Genomic DNA, 17,396 nt, shown 5'->3' on the forward strand with positions numbered 1-17,396 from the left:
GAGGACTCTTTCATAATCAATTTTCTCATTGCCATTTTGCATTATGATTAATATATTTGCTAGTGAGACTGAATAAGTGACTCAGTGATTAAGAACACTTACTGCTCTTGCCAGAGGGCCTGGGTTCAATTCCCAATGCCCACATGGCACCTCAAAAGCATCAGTTCCAAAGTATTTGATGTTCCATTCTGATGTCTGAAAGCTCATATATACATGTGGTGCATATATCTATATCCATGCACACATACATAAAGTAAAACTAAAAAAATTAAAAACATGTTTATTAGTGGTCACTGTCTTGATCTGGCATAATGTTAGAATTTATTAGTTTCTCTTTTATCTATTCTTTACCAATTAACTAGTAATTTTCTATAAAACTTTAAAAAAGTAAAATTTATCTTTTCTAATAATCTAATTACTTTTAAACAACACATGCTGGAAAGGGAACTACGTATCACCCTTGATTCTGTGAACTTGTCAGTTGTCATGGAAAGGAGTGGGGACTCCTTCACCATCCCTGTCACTGTGTTGTAACAGTGACATGTGTCAACAACATCGACATGTGACAATAGGTCTGTGCTTCAGATCCATACTGAAAATACTGTGCAGCCTCTAGACTTCAAAGAGTAGTTAATGAAGATATTCATGCAGAAATATCAAGTGGTAGAATAAATAATAATGTATACATATTGAGATCTGAAAATTAACTAAAATACAAGCATTGTAAAATATTCTCTCAGCCATAGAAACAGACATGATTATTACAATACAGTTAAACATAGACTTTCAATTCTCTAATCTTTATTTTTCTATAGATCATTGAATTATAGATAGTAGTTTTGTAATTGAAAGAGGAAATAAAAAAGAGGTCTCTAGACAAATTATACTTGAAGGAATCATGGCTGTCGACCCGGGCACTGGCTTTGGCTTCTTTTGGAACTTTGGAGCTTTTCCTGGATTTTTTTTAAAAATAAGGGTATATACTTTCTATCTTAAAAAATAAATTATGTTTATCTCTCTTATCTTTCATCCTTATTTTTAAATTATATACAATTATCTACCTATCTATCTATCTATCTATCTATCTATCTATCTATCTGAGTGTGTGTGTGTGAGTGTGTGTGTGTGTGTGTGTATGTGTGTGTGTGTGTGTAATTTAGAAGAGGGCTTCTGATCCCATGGAACTGGACTTACAGACAGTTGTGAGCTACCGTGTGGGTGGTGAGACCTGAACCCGAGTTCTCTGAAAAAACAGCCAGTGCTCTTTACTGCTAAGCCGTGCCTCTAGCTCCTTCTCCTGCAATTCTTAAATGGGGCTTTAAGTAGGTCAAGATTTCTTCCTATTACAATAAGTGACTATGATTATGTGATGTTTTCCCCCTTCTTGTTCAGGTGTGTGTCTGTGCACTCGTGTGGTCTTGAGATACAGCAATGCAGACATCCTGATGGACTTGATATGGCTGCAATTTCCCAGGCCTCTGAGCTTTTGTTTCTATTTTTTAACCTTTCTACTGCTTTTGCTTCTGTAACTTGACACTTTCCTGCTATGGCTTGGCAGGTAAGTATTATTTGGTGAAGAATAAGAACATGATGGCCTAAACTTTCGAAATTATGTTGACAAAATCTTTATGGCCAAACATTTAAGGAATAAATAAGAAACATTTCCCATTGAAATAGAAGGAGAGAAAGATAGCGCCAAAGTGTGTGTCCTGTGCCCCTGGGGCAGTACCGTAAGAAGTCATTTTTAATATGTTCATACGTTGTAGTCTAGAGGAGAATTCTTTCCATTCAGGAAACCTGCCAGTGCAGTACTGGCCTTCAGCTGCTGGGCTGAGGCCTGCTCACAGCATGGGAGTTTTACTTTACTCAAAGTCTATTGATTCTTTGGAAATCAATTTGGCGTTTTCTCAGAAAATTGGGAATAGTTCCATCTCAAGACCCAGCTATGCCACTCCTAGGCATATACCCAAAAGATGCTCCACCATACAACAAGGAATTTGCTCAATGTTCATAGCAGCTTTATTTGTAATAGCCAGAATCTGGAAACAACTTAGATGTCCCGCAACAGAAGAGCTGGTAAAGAAATTGTGGTAATATTAAAAACAAGGGAATAGCTGGTATGGTGGCACAAGCCTTTACTTCTAGCACTGCTGAGTCAGAGGCAGGCGGATTACTGTGAGTTCGAGGCCAGCCTTGTCTAGAAAGTGAGTCTGGGACAGCCAAAGCTACACAGAGAGACCCTGTCTTGAAAAAAACCAACCACCCAAACAAACAAACAAAACAAAATAAAAAAGAGAAGGAAATCTTGAAGTTTCCAGGCAGATGGATAGAACTAGAAATGATCATCCTGTGTGAAGTAATCAAGACCCAGAAAGACAAGCATGGTATATACTCACTTAAAAGTGGATATTATCCACATAATACAGGATGACAACACTACAATACACAGACATAAAAAAGCTAAATAACAAGGAGGACCCTAGGGAGAATGCTTACTTCTCATTCAAAAGGGCAGATAGAATAGACACTGGAGGCAGTTGAAGAGAAGAAACAGGACAGAGTGTACCTTATAGGTCCTCTGAAAGACTCCACCCAGCAGGGGATGGAAGCAGATGCTGAGACTCACAGCCAAACTTTGGGCTGGAATGTGGAAAGCTGGGGGGATGGAAAGACCTGGAGGGGACAGGAGCTCCACAAGGACACCAATGGAGCCAACAAATTCAGACCCGGGGTTTTGGGTGGGGGTGCAGTGTTGCAGAGACGGATGCACCAACCAAGGACCTTGCATGAATAGGACCCTTTGCTCAGATGTAGTAGATAGGAAGCACAGTCCCCTTATGTGGCCCCTTAATATGGACAGTAGGCGCTGCCTCTGACATGGACTTTGGTGCCATTCATTCATCGCTTCCCCTAGCAGGGTGGCTTTGCCAGGCCACAGAGAAAGAGGAGGCAGTCAGTCCAGATGAGACTTGATAGGCTGAGGCCAGATGATAGAGAAGGAGGGCTCCCCCTTTCTGAGGACTAGAGGAGGGAGGGGCGTTAAGAAGGGAGGGTGATACTGGGAAGTGACAAGGGAGAGGTACAATAGGTATGTAAAGTGAAGAAATTAAAAATAAAAAATAAAATTGAAATAATCACAGAAGGGCTGGAGAGATGTCTCGGTGGCTTAGAGCACTGGGTGCTCTTCTGGAGGGCCTAGGTTCAATTTTCAGTACCCACATGGCAGCTCACAACTGTCTGTAGCTCACACCTATGATGATACCTCACACTTATGCACATAAAATACAATTAAAAGAAATTTAAAAAAAACCAAAGTCTATTGATTAAATTAATTGTATATAAAATGACTTTGTGGCAACATTTTGACTATTGTCGGACCAATGCTTCACTCTGCACTGCAGCCAAGTAGACACATAAAATTACCACTGTAGAGGATAAAGTATTTATGTTCTTACCATTAGGTCAGAGGTGATTTTGTTAGCCTACAAAATTCAGGTGGCTGTTTTTTTTTTTTTCCCCCTTTAGGGATATGATCAATAAAAATGTCTCCTGCCCTTATCTGGTTCACACTTGGAAAATGAGCCCTAAGGCAGCTAGGACACTCTATAGCTCCACAGAAATCCCCCCAGATAAAGCACTCTTTAGACACCTCCCCCAGCTACCATCTCACCGTGCTTTATTGACATCTTTGTGATAAGAGCTAGTGCCTCTTTAACTTCCTTATTTACACTACAGAAAAACCATCTAATCAATGACTTGTTTATTCACTAATTTTTGCCACTTTTAAAAAGAGAATGCCTTGATTTCTAGTGAGTGAATTTTCTTCTTAGGAGACATTTATTAAATTTTAGCAGCTATGTTTAAAGCCTGTTGTGATGGAAGGTGGTTAACAATGAAGAAAACGGGATTTCCCCCCTATTTTCTACTTTTAAAAATCTCTGTACATTTTTGGGAAACAATGATAAACACATCAACAGAAAAATAGATGCTGTCCTAGGGTTGTTAATGTCATGTCAGAGTGACAGACAGGGAATCCAGTTTCTAAGGAGAAAAGGCTGATTGCTTAATATTAGAAACATTAAAGGCCTCCTTACAATTATTTGAAATAAAAACAATAAAAACTTCTAATACCTTTTCCTGTATTCTCTTTGAAAGTCTCAACTTACACCCATTTAGACTGAGTTTCACCAAAACATGAGCCATCATTTATATGTGTGACTTCAAACTAAGAAAAATCTAGTTGCATTTGAAGTTCAATGAAATCTGGCAATAGCATACTGATAAATAATAAATGTATGTTTGCAAGCACTGTATGAGTGTTTTTTCTCTTTTATTGGTTACTTTAATGTTAAAAATGTTGATCTAATTTTAAAATATTAGTATGTTTTAGCTAAATAGTATGGCAAATATTAAACATAATTAAAACAAAATTTCCTTACATAGTATAATAGCATTAAAACATGTATCAAAACATTTATTGATTCTCTGTGAATTTCACATCACGCACCTCAGCCCTGTTTATCTCCCTGTCCCCTCATATCTGCCATTCACGCTTGCAACCTAAAATAAAAAAAATTAATATTTTTTAGTTAAATAAAAATCAAGTAAACAATAACAACAACAAAAACAAAGCATAGAAAACGTCTCATCATGAAAGCTGTAGTACGTCACAGTGTGTTCCACAATATATCCCTCTGTCCACACATCTTCACTTGTAAGTGTTCATTGTAATGAGCCATTGGTCTGGTTCCGTGACACCACCAACATTGGCTCCTCACTGGGAGTCCTCCTAGTTATCCTGTTGTTGACCGACTTGTGTCCTGGAGGCCATGCAGCTTTGGGACAGCAGGACTGGCTCTTTCATGTGTCCCAAACATTTGCAGATGATAACTCAGAGCCGTGGATGTGGGCCTGGGTGAGATGGTCTGCCGGATGGCTTTTCCTTACGCCCCCACCAGGGCAAGCTCTCCAACACTGTTCCATCTAGGCCTCTCAGTGCTGCCATAGGCAGAAGGCAAGGTCAGCTCTCCTGCTCTCATGCCCTTGGGGCTGGCTCACCCTGTGCCTTCACCATCAGGGCCAGCTCCACTGTGTTGACCAGGCAAGATGCAGGGCCCGCTCTCCGAAGGGCTACAGCTAGTAACAGCATAGGTCAGGGCCCCACCATGGTCCCAGATGGCATCACTGGCTACTCACATCAGGCTGTTCCGGGCTACCCTCAGGTCTCCAGTTTTGCCTCTCGCTGTGCTCACTTTTCTGTTTCTCTTTATATTTTCCATTTATCTACCTCTTGTTCCTCTTAGTGTTGCTCGAGGTCCCTGAGTGTCTGGAGTCATCTCAGGAGTGGTCTTCTGAGTGCTATGCCCAGATTTGGAATGAGAGGGCTCATCTGGAGCATGGTCTGTCCCCACAGGCCTGTGTGACTCCAGACTGTTGTTCATTTCGGTCTAGCTCCCTGTCTGGACCACATGGTGATAGTCTTGGGCTTACTTCTCAGCTGGCCCGCCGAAATGGCCATCTGTCTTGGTCTCACTTCTGCCTGGGTCCAGGGTCCCAGGTGGGCTTCTAGTGTCCCGCTTGCTTGCCGTCCTGAAAGCCCTGGTGCCTGACTGGCTTTCTCAGGCCAGCTCCCTGCAGGGGCTCCCTGGCAGCAGACTGCTGGTGGTCTCAGGCTCACTTTTTTTCCGGAAATGTTAGGCTACTAATCATTCAGATAGATGTTCGCAGGTCAGAACACTGAGCTTAGACATAGCCCCTCTCCTCTCTGCCACCTACTGACGCACGTCACACAATAGCCACACCTGCAACGCCCCTAGGGGAAGGTCTGAAGTATTTTTTAGTGGTTTTGTTTGTGTTTTCTTTTGTGGATGGGTGTGCAGAATATATACAGTGATATATAATGTATAAAAACTTAGTATTTCTTTCCAAGTTACTTATTTTCATTCAAATTTTATTTAATGTATTTATCTCAGATTATTTGAAAACATGAAACTTTTTCATAACTCCTTGTGTTAACTATAAGTATTCTGTGGCACATCCCCTAAAATGAAACTCAATCCCAGTAAATGCTTTCAAGGTTTTTAAGTGTCTATTGTTAAGTTTCAGGTATTATCTTCTAGTTCTGAAAATGAATATTCATTTAAAACAAACATTATCAGTTTCATATGTCAATGTATTAGTTTTTGACTGATGTGTGAAATATTGTCTTCATTTATGATTTCTTAAAAACTTTTTGTGAGAATGAATTCTTTTTCAATACTTTTGAAAACCCTTGTTTGAGTGTTTGTATCTCTGGTCACAGTTCTTTGTTCTTTCATGATATTTTCCCATTTCCAGGTTCACCCTCCTGCTTTAAAATCCTCCTCTAAGGATACAGACTCTGTGAATCTTGTATTTTTTCAAAGTAGACTTGGTCTTCTTCTATCACTCCTACAGTACTAGGAATGCAACAGCGAGCAAAAAAATTCTAACAGGGAATAATTCTTATATTCTTAGAGGGATTAATGAGCCATTGATACACTTGAAGGGTATTAACTTTAAGATAAATGCATGTTTTGAATGGCTTAAATACTAGATTTTGGCAAGGAAGTCTGACATGCCTGACGTTATTGAATAGCTCTCCTACAGTGAGGATTCTTCTAACTGGTCAGAAAGCCTTGCTTCCTAAGTCAGGATCAAGCTAGCTTTTTGTAGTCCCCAAGATTAGAACCAGTATTTGGATCCTGAGTAACAGATGTTGATAAACATGTGTGCCATTTCTCTATCCCCTATAAGACACAGGAGCCTTTTGAAATTTTTGTTGGTTTATTCATAGAGTAAAGCTTTCAAATATACCACCCAGATCTGCTCCTTTCACTCAGGATCAGCTGTTGGCTTTCTGGCTTTCTGGGCTTGGCTCAGGGTTGACTATGAGCAAGTGCTGAGAGAGATCATCTTCCTGTTTCCAATCCATCCCTTCCCAGACTCTTCTGCAGTGTTAAATGGATGCCCCCTCCGTTTGTCATTCGGTGGTATCCCTAGGAAACTGCTCACTTGTTCCTAGATGTCTTTGTCATTCTGTTTTTATAACAGATGGAACTTGAAGACAAGTGAGCTAGACACAAGAGAGAGGGAAGCCACTGCTGTAAAATGTCATGATTTGAGGGGAGGATCTGGGGAAATCACACCTTTGGGAAGATTTTCTCTGAGTTATAAGGGATAATTTATTGTATCCCTTTAGGAAACATTCAGAACAGATCACTTTTCTGTCCCAGTGGATATGCCACTTTGCTGAAGTGCATTTGAAAGTAGTACTAGACGCTTGGATTCATCGGAGTCGCAGGAGAGCATCAGAGATTTCATACTGTGAGTCATAGGAAAATCTGCTTTGAAGTGTTTCTACCAGTAAGCATCCTTCCAAGTATGGCCTCCAGCATGAAGAAGGCCTGTGGATGTCTCAATACCTGCTCTCTGGAGACGTCCACGTTGCCTTTAGACAGATTACTCATGCCAGGTAATGTACACAGCAATTATCCAAGTGAGGGCAGCCACGAAATCATCAAAGCATGAAGCTCTTGTGACAGCTAAGACCCAGAGGGTTAGATACAAATGTCAGAGCTATTGTTCTGGAGTCGAGGGGTGAAGATGAAAGGAGCCCCAAACATTGCAGGAGTAAACGAGGCGGGGGGGGGGGGAGGGAGGGGAGAACACAGGATGATCCTCCAGCTAGACCCAGTACTGCCTCTCAGGGCTCCCTTTGAAGTTCCAGTGAAGGGCGTGGTGGGCCAGCTGAGTTGATGGAGCTGGACACAAACATGTTTATATTTCACTCTTACATTTTGTGAAGAGATTAAAGAGTGAATGTGACAATGTAGCCTCATTTCACAAATTGCAGAATATCTAAACAGGCTCCTACCTAGGATCATCTGAAAACTAAATTATACTTTAAATGCCAAGCAATAAATGTAAGCAGTTTATTTTTCCTCTGGAGAATGAGAAAGAAAATATGCAATTCCCAGTATAAATTCTTAGATTAGTGGCTTTAGAAATAAGTAGGAGAAAGTACAGGCATTCAAATTAGTGTTTGAGAGTGTAGCAAGACAGCCAGCCAAGCACATTTCCAACTGTGTTCCCTTTTCCGTTTGTCTTTCACTTTTGAATTGTGACAGATATCTGTAATAAAACATGAAAGCCCAAACAAAAACATTTTCATTAAGGTTCTTAAGTGTTTAAAAGCAGAAAGAAATGAAGTTTGACTCAAGAAGCCGTATCATTGCATTCCTTTCGGAATTCTGAAAATGTCTATTGAACAGGTAATTGTATGCATTCTTACAGTCCACTTTGATGTTTTCATCAGGTTACATTTCTGCATTTGCTTTTGTAATATTCTTTTTAAAAAATACAGATTACTTTTGTCAGATACCCCCTAGGGATGCTTCAGATTATAAGTAATAATAGGAAAAAAACTGATCATGCTAAAATATAGTTAGAAAACCACACACACACACACACACACACACACACACACACACACATGTGCACACAGGCTATTATATTTAAACCTGATTTTACTTTTTTATTTTAAAATGGGGTCTCACTAATTGCCTAGGATGGCCTTTACTTCACTCTGTAGCCCAAGCTAGTGTTAAACCTGAACTTGCTGCCTCTGCATTCTAAGTAGGCCTCTGACACAAAGACTGGTGAATATGCATACTTTAAGAAATAAATACATGAAGTAAGAAGAGGCTCCAAGCTGATTAAAATGAATAATATAATCTTAATAAGTATAAATGATGTTTACTGATAGCTATAACAGTTTTCACGATATGAAAATACCTAACATATTTGAGAAAATACCAGTCATTACTGTCATGAGCATGATTTCTGTTCTTTATGCTCATGATAGTAAGAAATGTTTGGTTTCCAGTAATGGAAATAAATCCTTAACATTTTCCTACTCTCTTTGGTAGGTCCTATGAATTGAAGGCGTTATGGAGCCCATGTGAGAACCTTTGCTTTGAGTTTGCCATTTTACCTTGGTCAGGGGCTGGAGGGAGGAGAAGGCTGGCAGCCATTTGTTTGATCAATAAATAAGTGAATTTTTAGGTTTCCACATAGATGAATAATGGTATATTCTGAGGCTATGCAACATGCTATTAAGTTGATGAATTAGGAATACCCTCTTCTGAGAGAGGGATGCCTTTTTAACTTGTTCTAGGAAAAGGTAAATAAATAAATAAATAAATAAATAAATAAAAGCATTCTATGTTAGGGTTCTGCTTCAGTCTTCCTACTTGTGATGTCATTGCTTGCCTACCGTGGGGCATGGCCCTGCCCAGGGCTACATTAAAGGACAAACCCGCCTCATGGTTTTCTCTCTCTGCTCTCCAGTCCCCCTTACTCTCTCTCTCTCTCTTTTCTTTTTACTCTTCCTGTCTCTGCCCTGTCTCTGTATCGCTCTCTGGGGTACCCCTACCCCCTTTCCCTCCCCCCCATGCTCATTTAATAAACTCCTCTATATCATAATATCTGGCATCTGGTACCTTATTATCTTATCTTATTTTCTGTTATCATTATCTTACATCTGTATACATGATCATTATAAACAGTCTTTTAAGTGGAAAGTTCTCCAGAAGGGCCCCATTATTGTCTTGTCATTTGCCACCTCTCTTATATTGCTAAAATAATAATTCTTCTTCTTCTTCCCCTTTATCTTCCTTTTCTTTTTCTTTTGAATTTTATCATTAAAAAAAAAAGTCAGTCACATTGTGAAGTTCCTGCATCTCTACTACGTGCCGCGGGCTGATGTGCTCCTTGCTCCTGGTTCTGGGTGGCAGTGGGGTGTCTGTCTCTTTCATTCTGCATGTTCCTTGTTGGGATTAATCACAACAGAAATGCAATCTTAGGCATTTCTTCTGCTGTGCAGCCGACCATGAAGCAAAGCAAAAGGGCAGTCTGTTTATAAGTCAAACAGTTATAGTTACGAAGAAAGATAAGCATCCAGCTTTGTCTAGGTTGGGAGGCTGTTCTTGCCTAATTTCTTTGCTTGGGCTACTGCGAAATAGGCTCAAAGTAATACACAGGGCTGGGATCCTAAAGAAGCCTGCACCAGGCTGAGTTTACTCTCTCCTAAGCCCAAGCTGTCTCTTTGTCAAGGTTTCTATCCTCCTCCTTTCAATCAGCAAGTGTTTTCTAATTACCTGCTATGAACAAACAACATGATAGAAGGTGATAAAATCAGCAGGGAAAAATAAGGGAATCAGTAACACATCTGTTAGGACTGCTAAGTGCAAATGACCTTAGAGGTGTCCAGATCCAGCTCTCAGTGTGTGCACTGGCCTTTCTACTCTGCTGGCCTTATTGTTGCTGGTAATCCCCAGCTGTCCTTGCTGGCTCCTCAAGGTGTTTCTTTTTCCTCATTCTTGTCCTCTTTTCTGTGCACGTGCATAGTGACTGCTAGATGTCACCACTGTCCCTCATCCTGAATAACTGAAGTGCTTCATCATACAAACACATCTCCCCTTAACTTGTCTTTTCTATATTATATATATTCCAGCCCCAGCAGCTCATGCCTGCCTACTATTTTCACTTGCTTATTTATTTGTGTTTTAGCATCCCAGGAACCCTCCTTCTTTCCCACACCTCAAAAGTATTGCTGGTCTTTCATTATATGAGTTGTTTGATCTTCCTACAAAGCTAATATTGCAAAATTAGTTCTATTTTTTGAGATTGTAATATAATTAATTACACCATTGGCCCCTTCCCTTTTCTTCCTTCAAAGCATTTTTCTATACCTGGGAGAAAATATTCCACATGTTCATCACTGTTCCTGGCACTTTAGAGGTGCAGGGTGACATAGTAGGATGGAAAGCCTGCCATGGAGATGGGGAAGGCATGTCGTTTGAATATGTCAAGGGCAAAAAAAAAAAAAAAAAAAAAAAAAAAGAGGATCACATCCCATACTGCTGTGTCCGGTATGCATTTAGTTTAACTCTGAGATGTGTGAGTCATCTACTGTCTTGGGGGCTTTTTTGTTACTGATGCACACACGTTTCCAGTGTGGTGACAGACACGCATTATATTTACACGAAGCCTGACACAGTGTCTTTCTGAGGAAAAAAACATTTCTCCCTGTGAGGAAACAACCTCCAATATCTGTGCTGCCAGACAATGGTTTTCAGATGCACTTAGGAAATCTAGTGGTCTTTGCCGTCTGTTATCTCTGAGCTAAGCTTCGTGAATTGAGAGCCTGCTGAGAGTTATCAGCCTCCGCAGTAGAGCTGGCACAGGGATGCTGTGAGTTGAGGATCTGTCAGACAACACCAAACCTTCTGAATGACAAGAGAGTGTCCAAATGCCAATGACTATGATTTTCAGAATATTTTAAAATGTAAGGGGAAAGTAACTCAGGCAATGTCTGGAGTTTGGTACCATTGGCTGGAAACGGTCGTTGGCATGTCGTCTGCATGTCTTGTTCCTTGTTCCTTGTTTCTTCTTCTTCTCCTCCTCCTCCTCCTCCTCCTCCTCCTCCTCCTCCTCCTCCTCCTTCTTTTCCTTCTTCTTCTTATTTTCATCTGATGAGTTTGTATCAGGGGAGGCTCTGAAACACCAGATGTCCTGGTAGCAGACAGGAATCTCGAGATAGTCTCCAGTTCATCTTTAGTGGAGATACTGTGATGTGTTTGGGGCGTGGTACAGTCTGACTGTAGTATTGCCTCAAACATTCAAACTTAAGTCTGTTCAGGAAGTTCTCTTCTGGAAGTTTAAAGAGTTTTGAAGGGCCATAACCTTCTCATGCTCCCTTCTATCTCCAACATTATAAAAAGATCCCATTTGATCTTATGTTATATTTCTTTCTGGTTTACATGGAACAAAGCATATGTGCCATTCTCCCTTTGAAAGAAACTGTATTTAGGACAGTAAGTAGCAATTAATGCCCTGTGGACAACTAGCCTCAGTTTGAGATTTCAATCATTTGCACAGTTCTAAGGCAGTGCAAAGACAGTGTGCTAGGAACCAAGTCACAGGTTAGAGTCACCTTTGTACTGTTGTTACCATCTTGGCTTTTGCACCAAGGTGCTGACACAGACACTTAACTCTAGGAAAGTACTTGATGTCTTTGCCTAGACCAGTGATCTTCAAATTAAATCCGAATTGGATGGGAATAGGAGCGTTGTCATGCCAATATTGGATATAATAAATACTGACACTTGGTTCTATTTTTAAACACATGAACCTACTTAGTATGTAGCCCTATTATAGCTCTTGCCAAAATGTATGAAAATATAGTGTTTCTTTCTTCACAATTTGAAAGTTTCTTCTTTATTGTTTCTTGACCTTCTCTATATCTTTGGGCACATAATAAATAATATAAATAAATGAGTAAATACATAAATAAATATTTTTATTTCTTTTCAGATATCAGAATAGTTTTGAAAAAATTAGTCAATTAAAATGAGAAAAGTAGCTTATATTTTATGAATCATATCACACATCTGTTTCTATCGAGATGTATCATAAGGTAGATGTATTGTTGTCCTCATTTTATGGATGGCAGAGGTGTGGCATCTTCACTGTAGCTGGTCTGGAGGCAGGCCCTGAGGCTGGATGGATGAATGACCCTGAAGCTTCATGGATAAATGCCATGGACACCTGGGTATTGCCAATTTTTACTTTATTTCTATGTAATTACAATGTTTCTTTGTTCTCTTTTCTCCATCCTTACCCTACTGTATATTCCCCAAAGGCCTTGTTAAAATTTTTGACCTCTTTTCCCACTAATTGTGATACATTCATATATACATATATATTTCCACACATAACCTGCCAGTCCATACATTGTTACTTGTGTGTATGTTTTCAGGGATGACCATTTACTTGGCACTGGACAGCCAGTTGGTGTGCTCTCTCCTGGTGAGGGCCACCCCTCCTGCTTTTTTCGGTTTTGGCAGTCTTTTCAAACTCCAAGAGGCTGTTGAGTACAGAGCTGTTGTTTGAAGTATTTTAAATTGTTTGCTTGTGTCCTTCCTCTAGAAGAAAAAGGAAACAGAAAAAATGCATTTGTTTCAGGAAAACCTGCATCTCGATCTGGAAAGATCTGCACAAATATTTTGATCCCATGGAAAAAGTACCTCAAACAAGCTTTTCAGTTGTTTGCTTTTTAAGCTGGGTTGCATTGAGGCATATGGACTGTAAAGCCTGGCATTGCTGACATTTATTTTGCTCTAATATTTGTTTTTGGAGAAACCATAACCTCCCAGCTTTATTGCATTGTAGAAGTATTTACTGACTTGTCTTTATAGCATGTTATTGCTACACCCATTATGCATTTAAGGTGTCAAAACCCTATGAGACAGGCATTATTATTATTATTGTTGTTGTTGTTGTTGTTGTTGTTGTTGTTATTACTGCTACTGCTACAACTAATTATCTTTTATTTCAGTTAAAAGGTTGAAGTTGAAAGTCTAGGTAACTTTCCAGAGGTGGCTATGCAGCTGAGAAGTTGAGTGCAGTTTGGCTGACTGGCTCTGTGCTTATACCTACAGCACTAGAACAGGCTGCTTCTCACTGCCCTGGTAGGCTGGCAGCCCCTCCAGTGTTACTCAGTGGCTTTAGCCTCCAGAGTTATCATTCCTGAGAAGAGAATTCACTGGAACCATTGCTAGTTTTGGCAGTATTCTTTGGTTGCTGACACCTCTAATCCCATCCTTTTAAAGTTCCTAGGCCCACCTAGGGGAGGGGAACAGGGTGAAGGAGGGAGGGAGTGGGGATCAGGAAGATACAAGTGATGGGATAACAATTAAGATGTAATATAAATAAACTACTTAAATAAAATTTAAAAAAGTTCCTAGGCCCAGATATTATTATCACCCCGAATCTGCATATGGAAAGCTGGGGACCTTGGGGTCTGTGGAGTAAGAGGATGGTAGCTGAGTTGTTTTGTGGACTGATTAACAAAGTTTACATCTTAATGAATGTGCTTCATTGAACTTTCACTTTCCTTTGCTGTGGTGAAGCATTGTGCCCACCAGCAAGTTGGGGAGAAAAGAGTTTATTTTCATTAATAGTGTGTAGTTGAGGCAGGAACTGATGCAGAGGCCTTAGAAGAGTGCTGCTTTTAATAGCGTGCATAGTGACCTCCTACATCAATCATCAAACCAGAAAAAGGCATCACAGGTCAATCCGGTGGGAGCCATTTCTCAATTGAGGTTCCCTTCTGCCCAATGACTCCAGCCTGTGTCAAGATGACATCAGAACTAGCCAGTACAATTCTTTATGATGATTTGTAATTCTATACATTAGATCCTAGCTATTTATTATTATTATTATTATTATTATTATTATTATTATTATTATTATTATATTTATTTTGGTTTTTTGAGACAGGGTTTCTTTGTGTAGCCTTGGCTGTCCTGTACTCACTTTGTAGACCAGGCTGGCCTCAAACTCACAATGATCTGCCTGCCTCTGCCTCCCGAGTGCTGGGATTAAAGGCATGTGCCACCATGCCCAGCAGTGGCTATTTATTTTAAAGACACATAACGGTATATCTATTTCATATCTTTTTTCCTTTATGGTTCTACCAAGAAGTCTACAAATTAACATAGATAGTAGCAATCTCAACAACAAAAACATTGTGCTATTAGTGTTAGCTTATTATTATTTTGAGGAGTCACGTGTATGCAACCAGACATGCTAGGCAACTGAGGCTAAGCTGAGAACGATAAAAGATTAGATTCTCATTAATACTTACAGTTAGTTCAAAATATCCTCATATGTTCAGTGTCCCCTTTTTTTTCAGTTTGGCAGGAAGTCTTAAAGAACCAAACAGCATGCCCTTCCGCCTCTGGCACACTCACAAGCTATTTTGAGATGAGTCATCGGAATTCTGTGGTTTGTATATCCTGAAGGGAAAGAGAAGACACCGAATGGTTAACACTTATTTGAAACAGCAAGTTGGAAAGAAAAATTCTTTGACACGAGTTCAGATTTAGGTAAGGCACTCCTGTGGCTCTTTCTGCTGTTGTGGAGACTTTGCTTGTGTGTCCATCTCTGGGAGTTCCACACAGAAGTAAGTCCAGGCTGCTCACCTTCCCAGCTTCATGTAGTGACCGTAGCAATTTGAGCAGGTGTTTGGTAGGAGCAATTCACTGGCCATGGACAGAGGGCTGGTTTTTCACTAGCGTCTGTGCTGTACGTGAAGATCCAGGGGCCAAGGCATTTCTCCGAGGCTGTTGGGTAACTGTGCCAACACTGTCATTGTAGATTAGGACTAAGTCTACTCCGTCATGTATAACAACAAAAAGTACTGGTCAGGGATTAAAAGAAATTTTCTTTAGTTTCAAAGTCAGTGATGAGGTGTTTTTGCAGTTAAATCAGAAAACTAAGTACAATTTGCTTGGGTTCTTAGTGTATACAGATGCTACACAGTAAACACTGTGTGACTAAGGGAATGTGTGCTGGTGTTTGACAGGCAGATTTGCTATACTCGCCAGAGACATAGGTAGATGCAGCAATTATCCATCCTGCTTTCATAAGTATCTCACAATGCCCTCACTTTCTAGTTCTCTTTGCTCTAATCATGCAACAGAGTCAAACTCCAACCACTAATCAGTTTGTGAGTATATCCTGACTCTAAGAGGGTGGTGCCTCATTTTAGAATTAGCAATTTTTAATTCTGGGTTGTATCTCACAACAGGAAGCGTAGGCTGGGTTTTGTTTCAGTAACTAATGACTTAAACATCTTAATGGCTTAGCCCAAAAGCCTTTCTTCCTTTCTCACATATATATCCCTCAAAGGCTGGAATTGGCTTTGCTTATTGTAATCGTCTCGAACTGTTTTCAGGATAACATAGCAAAGGATGAGACAGATTACACGCTGCTGCCTAGATTGCCTGCATACACTTCACTGCTACACACTGGTTTCTCTTCCTCCTCCTCTCTACCCTCCTTTTCCCTCTCTCTCTCTCTCTCTCTCTCTCTCTCTCTCTCTCTCTCTCTCCTCCCCTGCCCTTCTGCTCTTGTCTTCTTTCCTCTCCTCTTCCCTCCTTCCCTCTCTTTGATGGAGTCAAATTTGCTTTCAGGAGACTGATCAACTCTGAGATAATCAGACATATTAAGTTTTACGCCTGTAAAGAAATTTGAGGACTGTCTTCATTTTTCAAGAACTCAACATTTCATATCTCTCTCTCTCTCTCTCTCTCTCTCTCTCTCTCTCTCTCTCCAACAATTATCATCTATATATAAATTAACTATCATTCTTATGCTTTCTAATACATATCTCCACATCCACATTGAGCTAAAAGACAATTTTGAGGTATATAAAACCTTTTTCTCTGTCCGAATCTATGAAGTATCTCTGAGTTCTTTACTACATATTTTAAAAATAGATTTAGAACAGTATTTTCTTATAAAAGATATACTTTTAGCAAATATCTTAAGTACTGCCTTTACTTCCAAATTTGGTGGGATTTGAATCCAGGTAGGTGATATCTGACACTGTAGTTGAAAATGCCTTGATATAAGTAGAAAATAAAGATCAGCATCTACCTTTGTCTGCAGATCACTCGGAAAAATAGGCTTGGCAATGTGTAAATGTGGCTGGCCTAAGCAGTTTTATGAGTTTTTTTTTCAAGCCATGTGGACAATGATTTCTCTAGATTCTTACATCCAGCACATCAACAGAATGGTTTCTAAGCTACAAGATGGCTCCACTGGACACACACTAATCACCTGGCTGAGTGGAGAGTGAGGCGAGATCTACTAGTGTTCCCCTCTCAGCTGCTGCACATCCAGACATGCAGCTAACCATTTCAGATCTTCTAATTTTGGAGGCTGCCTCATAAAAAGCTAACAAGGGGGTATCTTGGATAAGCCAGTAAATCATTAAAAGGACAAACATCCTGTTGATTTATTGCTTATGGGAATACATTTGAATATGGAAGATAAAAAGTGAGATTTTTTTTGTTACTTAAAAATTGAATCAGTAGAAGCACACACGCGCGCGCACACACACACACACACACACACACACACACACACACATGCAACACTAACCAGACTTAGCAGGTTGTATTTAGATATTTATCCATAAATATATGGATATGCACACAAATATCCATGTACACAAAAAAACATGTACACAAAACTATATTAATCGAAGATTAAAATGCTATGAACTTAAGAAAGAACAGGGTTACATGGGGAGGTGTTGGAGGGAGCACAGGGAGAGACAAAGTAATCTAACTATTCTTTAATTTAAAATAAAAGAGATGAACTAAGAAAAAGAAGTTCAAATGTTCCAATTTCATTTTTCTGTATTTAAATTGTCAAAATATTATTGAATGACATTGTAAAAAATTACATTAGTATGAAAAGTTTTAAACAGATCCATTTCTTTTTTCCATCTGACACTTAGA

The 17,396-nt window shown here is 39.8% G+C and overlaps 1 long non-coding RNA gene across 1 annotated transcript in view; it reads left to right on the plus strand.

Annotated features, from left to right (window-relative positions):
• The first annotated feature begins 14,847 nt into the window (after positions 1–14,847).
• LOC311593214 overlaps positions 14,848–17,396 on the plus strand; it is a 36,170-nt gene continuing 33,621 nt past the window's right edge. Inside the window, exon 1 of the long non-coding RNA XR_014777615.1 lies at positions 14,848–14,972. This is a non-coding gene — a long non-coding RNA (uncharacterized lncRNA). The remainder of the gene's footprint in view (positions 14,973–17,396) is intronic.

Source organism: Acomys minous, assembly GCF_964271855.1.
Source record: "Acomys minous genome assembly, chromosome: 1".
NCBI classification, from domain to species: domain Eukaryota; kingdom Metazoa; phylum Chordata; class Mammalia; order Rodentia; family Muridae; genus Acomys; species Acomys minous.